The following is a 10,830-nucleotide window of genomic DNA, read 5'->3' on the forward strand; positions in this document are numbered from 1 at the left end:
GCGCATACAAACGAAACAACCGATTTAGAGAAACGGTCACACATATAAGTGACCTGCAGCCTAAACACAGTGATTGATTGCAGCGTGTATCTTTAAAGTCAGGCGCCTTTGCCACAGTGTTGTTGTTGTTGTTGCAGTCTTTCAGAGGGGTTACTAAGGAGATATGACGCTGCTGTGGTGCGCAACAGTGAATATAGTCAACTTTGGTACGAACGAAAATGTCCGACAGGATTTTGTGTTGGATGTGAACATTGACAAATCTAACCGGAGACTACCTCTATTTCTCAGTTTTACGCGTTAGGCCTGTACTCCATTTGATTTTCTGTTATGGATTATGACAAACAATTGCATTGACAACTCGAAGTTTTTGTAGTCAAACCATCGCAAAGAGGCAAGGATGTCCCCCATTGCAGGTAGGATTTGTAAACCTCCTGTCACGATCCTAATGTTATGTCACGTTTTTAGTTTTGTCTGTCTTGTTATGGGTGTTATTTTGTAATTATGTTCTCCCTGTCTCTTGTCTTCCTTCCTGTGTTTTTCCTCCTGTGTGTTCACCTGTTGCCCTTGTGTTTCTACCTCCCGGCCCAGCCAGCTGTTTCTCGTCCCGTGATTACCCCAGGGTTGCCAACTCCCACGCATCTGGCGTGTGATCTGGGTGTTTCTCAATCTCGAGGATGCTGGCTTGGTAGTCGCGTACTTCCAAGTCACTTCCTTCAGAAACGAAGCAACTATACTTCCAAGCCACGGCTTCGGAAAACGAAGAAGAATGGAACAGGCTAACAAGTGTGCCATCTCTCAAACGGTTTCAACATAAACTGTACCGAAAATAAATACCTCACGATGTCTATCTAATTATGAACTTGCTTTACTTTCACATTTTTGGTGATAACAAACAAATGTAACAAAGTAACATATTTAACAACACATGTTCTACGCTACATACTTACATTGCAATGTGTGCTGCGTCGGTTCAGCCATTCTCCGCAAGGGTTTTTGAAATTGGTCCGTGCGCAAAGCATTGTGGGGATTTTAAGGACGCGAAGTCTACCCATGTGCAGCCTCGACATTTCCCCCAAACCAAGGACGCAGCCTCGGTGGAATTCCAAGTATGCTGGAGATTGGAACAGTCCTTCGGCGGCACTCGATGACGTAGCATCCTTGAAATATTGGCTTGGAAGCCAGAATCCTCGAGATTGAGAAACGGCCACGCTTCCACTCTCAATGATACGCTCTCACGCTGCCCAAACTATTCTCACGCCAAAAACAAGATGAACCAGAGATCGTTTTTGGTTGGTTATTTACAATGTTGAGTTGACAGCTGCTCAAGCTGTCGATCCGCTCCCTCCCCGCTCTGGGGGTTATTCCCTATCTTTATTCAAGAGCGTGGTATTTAAATTTGAGAGCATACTTTATTGTTTTCATTCCCTCAAACCCTGTCCTCGCACTCAAATAGTGCCTGCTTGCACTTAGATTTGCTCTGCTTCTGCTCAAACTGTACACTTGCACTCAGATATATTGCTGCTTACAGATTTCCTGTGTTCCAGCTTAAAACCTTCTCCTCGCACTCAGGCTGTTTCTGTGCGCTCGTGAAATGTGTGCTCTCAGATTTATTCTGTGCGCGCTCGGAACTTTTGTGCAACAACAATCCCGTCAAAATCCCTCAACCAATAGGAGGCCAGGTGTCCTTTCGGGTGCGTTCGCTTTACTTATTAGAGCGTCCCGTAACCCCCAGTTTCCACCGGGTCCGTCTGCGCCGCGGCGGTCGTGAGGATCGCGGCCACTCTAGTCAATGGGTGCTATTCCACCACACGCGCCACGCTACGTCTCAGACGCGTCCCAGAAGCGTCCCAGAAGCGGCCCAGAAGAGGCCCAGAAGCGTCCCAGAAGCGGCTCGGCGCAGCGCTTCTCTAAAATTAGGATGAATCCTATCTTTGTCACGGTGCAGCTGTAACTTAAGGTCGGGCAGGCAGCCCCCCCTCGCAGGAAGTGGAAACGAGAGTATCCGGGCCAGGCCCATCCCCCACATATACAATTTAGCAGATCCCCCTCCTTCATCACAACACCTCCACTACAATACGCACAATGGATGACGAGGTTTTCATCATGGAAGTGGAAAAACACACTATTTTATATGATGTAACCAATGCTTACTACAAGGACAACATCATAAAGGACAAGGCCTGGTTTTAGTCGCTGCAGTTTGTGGAGTGGAAGGTAACAACTAAATATTAGGAAATGTATAACAACAATAAACACAATTTAAACAGACACAAAAATAAAACATTTAACTACGTAGCCTACTTACTTTCTTGTAGAAGTACAAATGTCCAGGATGCCTGAATCAATAACAAAACTGCGAGCCTGCACGTACGACGCTACGCTTCTGAAACGCTTCTGAAACGCTTCTGGGACGCGTCCGGTGGGTTATGGTGCTAGAGGAGGTCGGACCAAAACCGCGGCGCAGCGCAGACGGACCCAGTGGAAACTGGGGGTAACGGCCAGAGATGGGGTCGTTACTAAAAAAAAGTAATATATTACACTACTTCGTTACTCTCTACATAAAGTAATTCGTTACTTTACTCGTTACTTTACTCGCAGGGCCGGCCCGCCCCTCCCTACAGGCAGATCACGCAGACTGCTAAAGTTTCAAATGTTCTCTTTAGTTCAGTTTCCATTGTCGCATAAGACTGATCCAAATAGCTCCTGAATGTTTCATATCTGACCATGGCTGTCCTCTGTCTCCTGCTATCTGTATATTTTGCGCAGTCTATCTCTGCTCACGCTGTTGCGTCAGCGTGTTCTCCTGCGTGTTGGCCATGTGTTGCACTGGTTGCACTGGAGCCAGACTGGAGCACACCGCAAAGACTTCAGCCGAGCACGTACGAACTGCGCATGCGTAAATGGCAATAACTCTCCTTACCAGCAAGCGGCGGTAGTGTGTATTCGTCATTCAAAACAGGAACACCGGAAAACAGAGAAGAAGAACAGACTACGTGTGTGATATAATAAACAACAGCTATGTGCGTTAGCTTCACCTTAGCATGTGTTCTTTGCAGGTGTTTGTTGAGGTTTGATTATGACTGATTTTAGAAAGTAACGAAGTAACGCGTGTCGGTGCAATGTTAGTAACTGTAGTGTGATTACTGAATTATAAAAGTAGCGCGTTACACTACTCCGTTACCGACAAAGTAATATTATTACAGTTACTTGTAACGCGTTACACCCAACTCTGGTAACGGCCCCTACACACAGCGGCGTTGCATTGCCGCTTCAACGCTTCTGCCCATTCACTTTGAATGTGGTGACGTCACGATTCACCAAACTGCATTGTGGGAGCAAAGCGTAGCTTCTTTCGCGGTGCTCGCTGCAAAAGTAGAGCAATTTTGCCGCCTCGACGGAGGCGTCAGCCAATCAAATCCCTCGTATGAAAATCTGACAGTACAAGCACTAGCCAATCAAACCGCGTGTATGTTGGGAGAGCCGGACCGCAGTTATTCCCATATCTCAAAAAAGGAGGAGAAAATTATCGTGGCGGTAGGGAATCACCTGGTACTCTATGACCAGTCCTTCTTTACATACAGGGATACAAACCGGAGGAGCCAGGCATAGGGGGAGGTGGCAGAGACAGTGGGTGAAAACTGGTAGGTTTTCGCCTGTTTGGGGAGTTTATATCCAGTGTACTTTGTTTGAATGGACAGCTAGCAAGCATAGACAGTATATTTAGCCAGCATGGATGTAGCATGAATGCTTTGCTTTGTATGTCCGGGGCGGGACATTCATGTGATTGGTTGTTGGTCGTGTTGCTCGCGTTGACTCCCCCAGCTCAAGACACGCCCACCGCCAAGCGCAACGCACGCCGCCGTGTGTAGGGGCCGTAAGGGTGGTTACCTCTTTGGTTTAAACTACCGCCGTCCACGGTTTTTATAACATAACACGTCGTCACTTTTGGGGGGGGGAAAAGCACAATTAGTATATATATATATATACTACCAGCACCTGATAATAGCTAGCCTACATTCAGTTGGGACTGGGACTAAAAATCAGCCCCGAACTAAAATAAAATCGTCCCTCCGTTGCCTTCATGCACAAAACATATTGCGATGGTGGTTCTATGCAACAACAATAACAGCTAGCGAACATATTAGACAGACCGCATTGTCGTCGTTTAGGTGCTTTTTTCCTGGAGATAGGCACTTCTCAATCCACTCCTCCATAGTAAGGCCACCCGGAGGTCGAAGTTTATGGGATTAGTTTCGTATCATAAAGATAAAGCAACACTTTCTCAGAATAAAGCAAAACTATGAGTTTAAAAAAAAAAAAACTGGGGTCAAGCAAAATAAAATACATTTCTAAAATAAAACTATAAGTTGCAAACAAATCATTTGTGTAATCATGTAACTATAAGTATTTTTTCTTTGTTTTAACATAGGTTTTTGTTTGGCAGTTCTTGTTTCTTCTTTCTCAATGATCAGACTTTTGCTCTCGCTGCAGCTTTCTCTTTTGCGCTCCCTCATTTTTTATTTGAGATTCTGACACAAACATCCCAGGTGGGCGGGACTTTCAGGGGTGCGTCCCCATTGGCTACTCAGTTTTTGCGTGACAGCCCAGTCCTCTAGCGATTGTATACAGTGCAGGCAGCTGCGGTGCGGTAACTAGCTGAGCATGGACAGAAGACCCCCAGAAGAACCAGCATTTCAATTATTATAATACTACAAGTGAAAATATATGTAAGTATTGATCATTTGTGCTATACGGTCTGTTTCTTTATTGTGTTAAGTGAGAAGTAAAGCTGTGCTATGAAAGTTAGCTTGTGCTACCTTTAGATCCATAACAATGCAAGCTATGTAGCCTAACAGTTAGCTACATAGCTAGCAGTGAGTGAGGGTCTCCAGGACACCGGCGCACACACTCAAAAGGACTCGTGTGCTCACTTACCAACAGGTTTTTCATGATCTGTTTAGATATGCAAGTATAAGCCATAATAGCTTATTTTATTAACACGCTAATTTGATATGAAAATCAATGGAGGCTGAGTTAACTTGTAGGAAAACCTACGTCCATGACTGCCCCTGAGCTGTGTTTTATTGTTAACTTCATATTTTTCATTTTCCTAAAACATTTATTTTTCCTCTCATATTAACAGTGTGGATCATGAGAAAGCGTGGCGTCTGAGTCTAACCCCTGATCCCACGGAAGCGTCTGCGCTGCGTCTGCGCTGCGGCTGCGCTGCGGCTGCGCTGCGGCTGCGCTGCGGCCTGCTGCGCTGCGGCTGCGGCTGCGCTGCGGCTGCGCTGCGGCTGCGTGCTGCGCTGCGGCTGCGCTGCACTGCGACCCTCCTCCTGCGTCATAAACCACCAGGCACGCTTCAAAACGTTGCGGAAGCGGAGCGTCGTGTGTGCAGCCCCGCAGTTTTGGATGAACGTTCCACTTCCTGCCTGCGCTGCGTCAAAAATAGGATTCATCCTATATTTTAGAAATTCTGGGACGCTTCGAGCCGGCGCGGCGCGCAGCGGGTCTGGTGGAATAGCACCCATTGACTAGAGTGGCCGCGATCGCTAAAACGCCGCAGCGCAGACGCTCCTGGTGGGATTAGAGGGTCTGCGCTTCCGCAACGTTTTGAAACGCGCCTGGTGGGTTATGACGCAGGAGGAGGTCGCAGCGCGGTGGGATCAGGGGGTTATCCCGTTTCCCCACTTCCTCTGAGGGGACAGCACGGAGGGGGAGCATGAAGAAAGAACTGCACCAGCTTCATCCACTCTGGCGTTACTGTTATCACTGGCTCAGTGTCATTTCATTTGACCAAATGTCTTTACATATACATGTAATAGATTTTATTATTATCCACCTTTTTGTTTTATGTCCTTTTATTTAAAACATTCTTTGAGACTTCATCTTCTGGTTCAAATTTCAATAAATGTAATTTTGTATAATCACTCTTTTGTCTTTATTCTACATGAACATTTTAGAGATTCCATTCAAATCTGTTGATTATTCATATCTTCCTCAGGCTAGGAATAGTATGTCACATTTTTAATGCTAAATGTATATCATTTTCTCACAGGATATAGAATGAGACAACACCGGTTTTATCCATTGTGTATGAATGCGAAGTCGATAGGGACTTGGCTTGGCAACTGGAAGGTCACCAGTTCAAGTCCCGGCAAGACCAAGTGCTACCGAGGTGTCCCTGAGCAAGGCACCGTTCCCCACACTGCTCCCCGGGCGCTGTTAAAAAATGGCGGCCCACTGCTCCTAACACTAGGATGGGTCAAATGCAGAGAAACAATTTCCCCACGGGGATTAATAAAGTATATCCAATCCAATGCTTCAGCTCTTCAGACCAACATAGTAAGATGTGAGCATGTTCCTAATTGTGGTGACATGCAGCCTAGGTCTGGTCTGTTTAATAAAGCAAATCTGCCACTTTTATATTGCAGAATTTGTTCAATTAAAGCAGTCTTTAATTGTTTGTCCTAAACATAGCAATATATGCTTTTGAAATGTAACATGTCTTTGAAAAATAATAGTATACACAGTTTATATTGTGTATCACCTTTAGCTTAAAAATACAGATGTTGTTTTTTTAATACGGCTCATATACGGCTAGAAACATCAGATTGCTTGATTTGACTTGTCCGTTTTATGAATATATACTAACTGTGCTTATCCCCTCAAACAAAATTAAACAAGTGAAGTACATAAAGCCGTGGAGGGCGGTTACCATAAGTACGCGAACACACCATAAGTAAAGCGAACGCACCCGCAAGGAACCAGGCCTCCTATTGGTTGAGGGATTTTGACAGGGTTGTTGCACAAAGATCCAAGCGTGCACAGCAGAAATCTGAGAGCAGACATTTCACGAGCGCACAGAAACTGCCTGAGTGCGAGGAGAAGGTTTTAAACTAAAACACAGGAAATCTTTAAGGAGCAATATATCTGAGTGCAAGTGTACAGTTTGAGCAGAAGCAGAGCAAATCTAAGTGCAAGCAGGCACTATTTGAGTGTGAGGACAGGGTTTTTGAGGGAAAGAAAATACATAATCTGAACGTGAAATCAATAAAGTATGCTCTCAATTAAAAGACCACGCTCTTGAATAAAGATTAGGAATAACCCCCAATCAGTGGCGGCTGGTGGAAAATATTTTAGGTGGGGCTGTGGTGGGAAATGGTGACCAAACAATACTAGTGGGGTCCGGGGGGATGCCCCAAGTAAAATTTGTTGACAAATTACCCCTTAAATGATGACTTCTGATGATTGTTAGAGGGGGGGGGGGGGGGGGGTGGAAAGGACAATTGAGGCTTTAAATATATCCAAACACCTTGTCCTGGACATAGTTTCTACAGTATAAACTGTGCAACAGTAGGCCCACACAAACAGCAGAACACCGGGGCTTTGGGAACACTCAAATTATTTAATTCCCATGTAACCTGTTAAGGGCCTTTTTGCCACCGTTTTTTTTTTCACCAAACTGTGTCTCAGGGCTTCTTAAAATGTAATAAACTATTCATGTGTCCTACTCATTTAACGGGAAGAAACTCAGCTAACTGATGATATGAACCATGTTTACTGAAATAAAACACAAGTCTCACAAGAAGCTAACCTTTTGCTAAATGAGCCCTGAGCGAAAAAATGCTAACGCACTCTAGGTATAAATGAATCTATATACTTATCGGATTATGCACAAACAAGCTTATGCTAACAAGCTGAGATTCCACAGATTCTAGAAATATAAGTATCATCACTGAGCGATCAGAATTCGTGACAGGGGAAGCAAATACAGACATCCCACGACGTAGCTTTAGGTAGCAAAATACAGAGATATGCTCACCTTTCGCTGTTATTCTGATCAAAAACGAGAAAAACGTGGCTGAAGGTTAATCCATAGGTTAATCCAATGTGTCTGTCTGAAAATATTATTGATGATCCATAATTCAATTTTTATGTCAAAAACGGAGTTTTCATATTAGCTGCTAATGATAGCTTCCAGAGTGTATGACAGCTCCTGTTTTGTCTCCTTGGATACGAGTCAAACCAACTCACAGACTGTCTTGGGCCGGGCGCTGAAATTGTAGCCTTGGACCATCAGATCTGACGACGCTGATTGGCGGAAATTATGTTTCGGCGGCCATAGTACTTTTCAGGTAGCAACAGTCAGCACTTGGTTGGCTGCTGCTGCACTTAGGGCTCTTTTCTTAGCGCCCAGACGAGAGAGGGTAATGAAACACGGGCAAAGATTCTGCGGCCAGGCAGGAAACCCAATGACTTATCAGTAACTTTAGACATCGTTACACAATTTCTTAAACGGGATTTTATTGTAGATTATACATTTTTCTGATACCAACTATATAATATGTACCTTGTTTATAAATGAAAATAAAAATATATATACTTTTTAAAATATATTCTTTTATTTTATTTTAATGAACAATCTAAAATGTGGGAAGAGGGGGGGCGCGCCCCTAGCACCCCTATGGGTCGCCGCCACTGACCCCCATACCCCGGCCCCACCACTCTTAACAACATTAACAGACAGCAGAGCAGTGGGAGCCGGTTGTCAATCCCCCGACCGTATTGTGCATGCGCAGATCTAAGTCCAGTAGAAATTATAAAAAGTAAAAGTCTGCTGCTTATTGTTTCTACTAGGCCAAAATAGAGTCAGAGTATATGAGAGTGACGGCCCGTCCACTCGACAGCTTCAAAAATGGTTTCCAACGCGTCTGCCCATTCACTTTGAATGGGATGACGTTCACGTTGCCTCGCTTTTCGCCGAACTGAATTGTGGGTAGCATAGCGGTCCGTCTCCGACGTCAGAAGTTGAATACTCTGACGCCGGAGTAGCCAGCGCCAGCCAATCAAATCCCGTTTCTGAAAATCTGACAGCTCAAGCCCTAGCCAATCAAACCGCGTCTAAGCTGGGAGAGATATCCCGCCGTTCATTTCTATATTTCAAAAAAAGATGGAGGAGAACTAATTATCGCCGTAGCAAATTCACCCGGTTTTGTATGACCTCTTCACCTACCGGGATACAAACCGGAAGAACCAAGCATGGAGGGATCGGTGGCAGAGACCGTGGGTGAAACTGAGTAGGTTTCGCCTGTTTGGGGAGTTTATTATATATATATATATATATTGCTCGCCATATGGTTTTTTGCTTTGTATGTCGGGGGCGGGAGATTCATGTGATTGGTTGTTGGTCGCGTTGCTGAATAAAATCCCCAGCTTCAGACACGCCCAGCTCCAAGCTTTTTTTTGAAGCTGTAGTGTGGACGCTCCGTGAGAGTGGTGTAATTAATATATTTGGCAGTTTGTAGTAAGTCTAGATTTGTTTGTGTCTGTGTGTTTCATGTATAGGCCTCTCATGATAATTAATTTTGTTGGATACATTTTCCCGGAAATGATTGCGATAAACGATAAAATTGTCAGCACCGTTGTATGACCATTTTAGAGCACTGACATAATGATAATATATAATAATAATTCAAGTACATCCTTTCAAACTGCTAGTCACATCCTCATGTAAATGGCAATGTATATCGAGGTCAGAAAAGTTATGGAGTGCATTTTTATTTATCGTACGATAAGTCAATTCATTGTTTATCGCGACAGGCCTATGCACACAATAAAACAGTGGAAACAAACATGTGTTTGACTTTCATTAGTCAATGAAACTGTGTGCCATTTATAGTCTGTGTCCAATATTGTGTATTTGTATATATATATATATCTATATGCTAAGATCCCGCTACTGACACGATAGCAGTCATTTAGTGCGCATATATGTAATTAAACCCATGATATCAAAATCTCACTCCAGCCAGGTACTCAATCTCACTCTCTGTATTTAGTCTTTCCCTGTGTTCCCCTGTCGGTTCATTGTTTGTTTTTCCTGTCTTCCTCCATGTCAGTCACGGTCAGTGTTTCGGGTATGTTTCTTCCTTGTGCTACCGTTATGTTCATGTCATTTTTTTGTCATCGGCTTTTGAATAAAGCTCGCTTTTTGTTTATAGACCTTTTTTACCTTTTTTGTAGTCTGCTTTGGGTCCTACCTTTTTCCGCGATTCGTAACAGTGATGATCATAACACCTCCAGGATTATGTCTAGTGTGTCACTCAAGGCAACGTGTGTTGTAAAGTTAGAGTGTTGATTACCTGTGTAATTGTAAGTGTGTATTGTAGTTCAGAAAACCACATGATATGTTCCTCAATAGCCTATTGCTCCACACAGTCGGAACACACTTTTAGGTTTCAGTGCCGTCTGTGTTATTTTGAGACAGAGGCGGAGGAGGTGATGCTCAGACTTTTCCGAAGTGAGGCGGTGATGAGGCAGGCAGGTCTGGGCAGCCCAAGCCCCCTGACACCCTGCCACCTCACTGGGACCACATTGGTGTGATCACACCTGGATGTGTGTGTGTGTGTGTGTGTGTGTGTGTGTGTGTGTGTGTGTGTTGTGTGCTGTGTGTGTGTGTGTGTGTGTGTGTGTGTGTGTGTGTGTGTGTGTGTGTGTGTGTGTGTGTGGGTGTGTGCTGTGTGTGTGTGTCGGTCCTTTTTGAACATCTTAAAGTGAATAATGTCCAGTATTTTGTTTTCCACCATTATAACCGGAAGCTCCAATCTTTACTGTTTTATTATTTTATTCCATTTAAATTTGATTATGTGTGCTTTTCTGTGTGTGTGCTCTGCAGAGTGATCTGTCCCCTCACCAGACTACCCATTCTCTAAGATGTCCCATTCCACTGTTGCTGAAGAAGGGAGGCACCTTCGAGCACCTGTGGGGCTCCCTGTGAGTGTCAACAAACCTCATGAAGATTGTTTTATTTCTCTTCATAAACAT

This window comes from Pseudochaenichthys georgianus, chromosome 7, assembly GCF_902827115.2.
Source record: "Pseudochaenichthys georgianus chromosome 7, fPseGeo1.2, whole genome shotgun sequence".
Lineage (NCBI taxonomy): Eukaryota > Metazoa > Chordata > Actinopteri > Perciformes > Channichthyidae > Pseudochaenichthys > Pseudochaenichthys georgianus.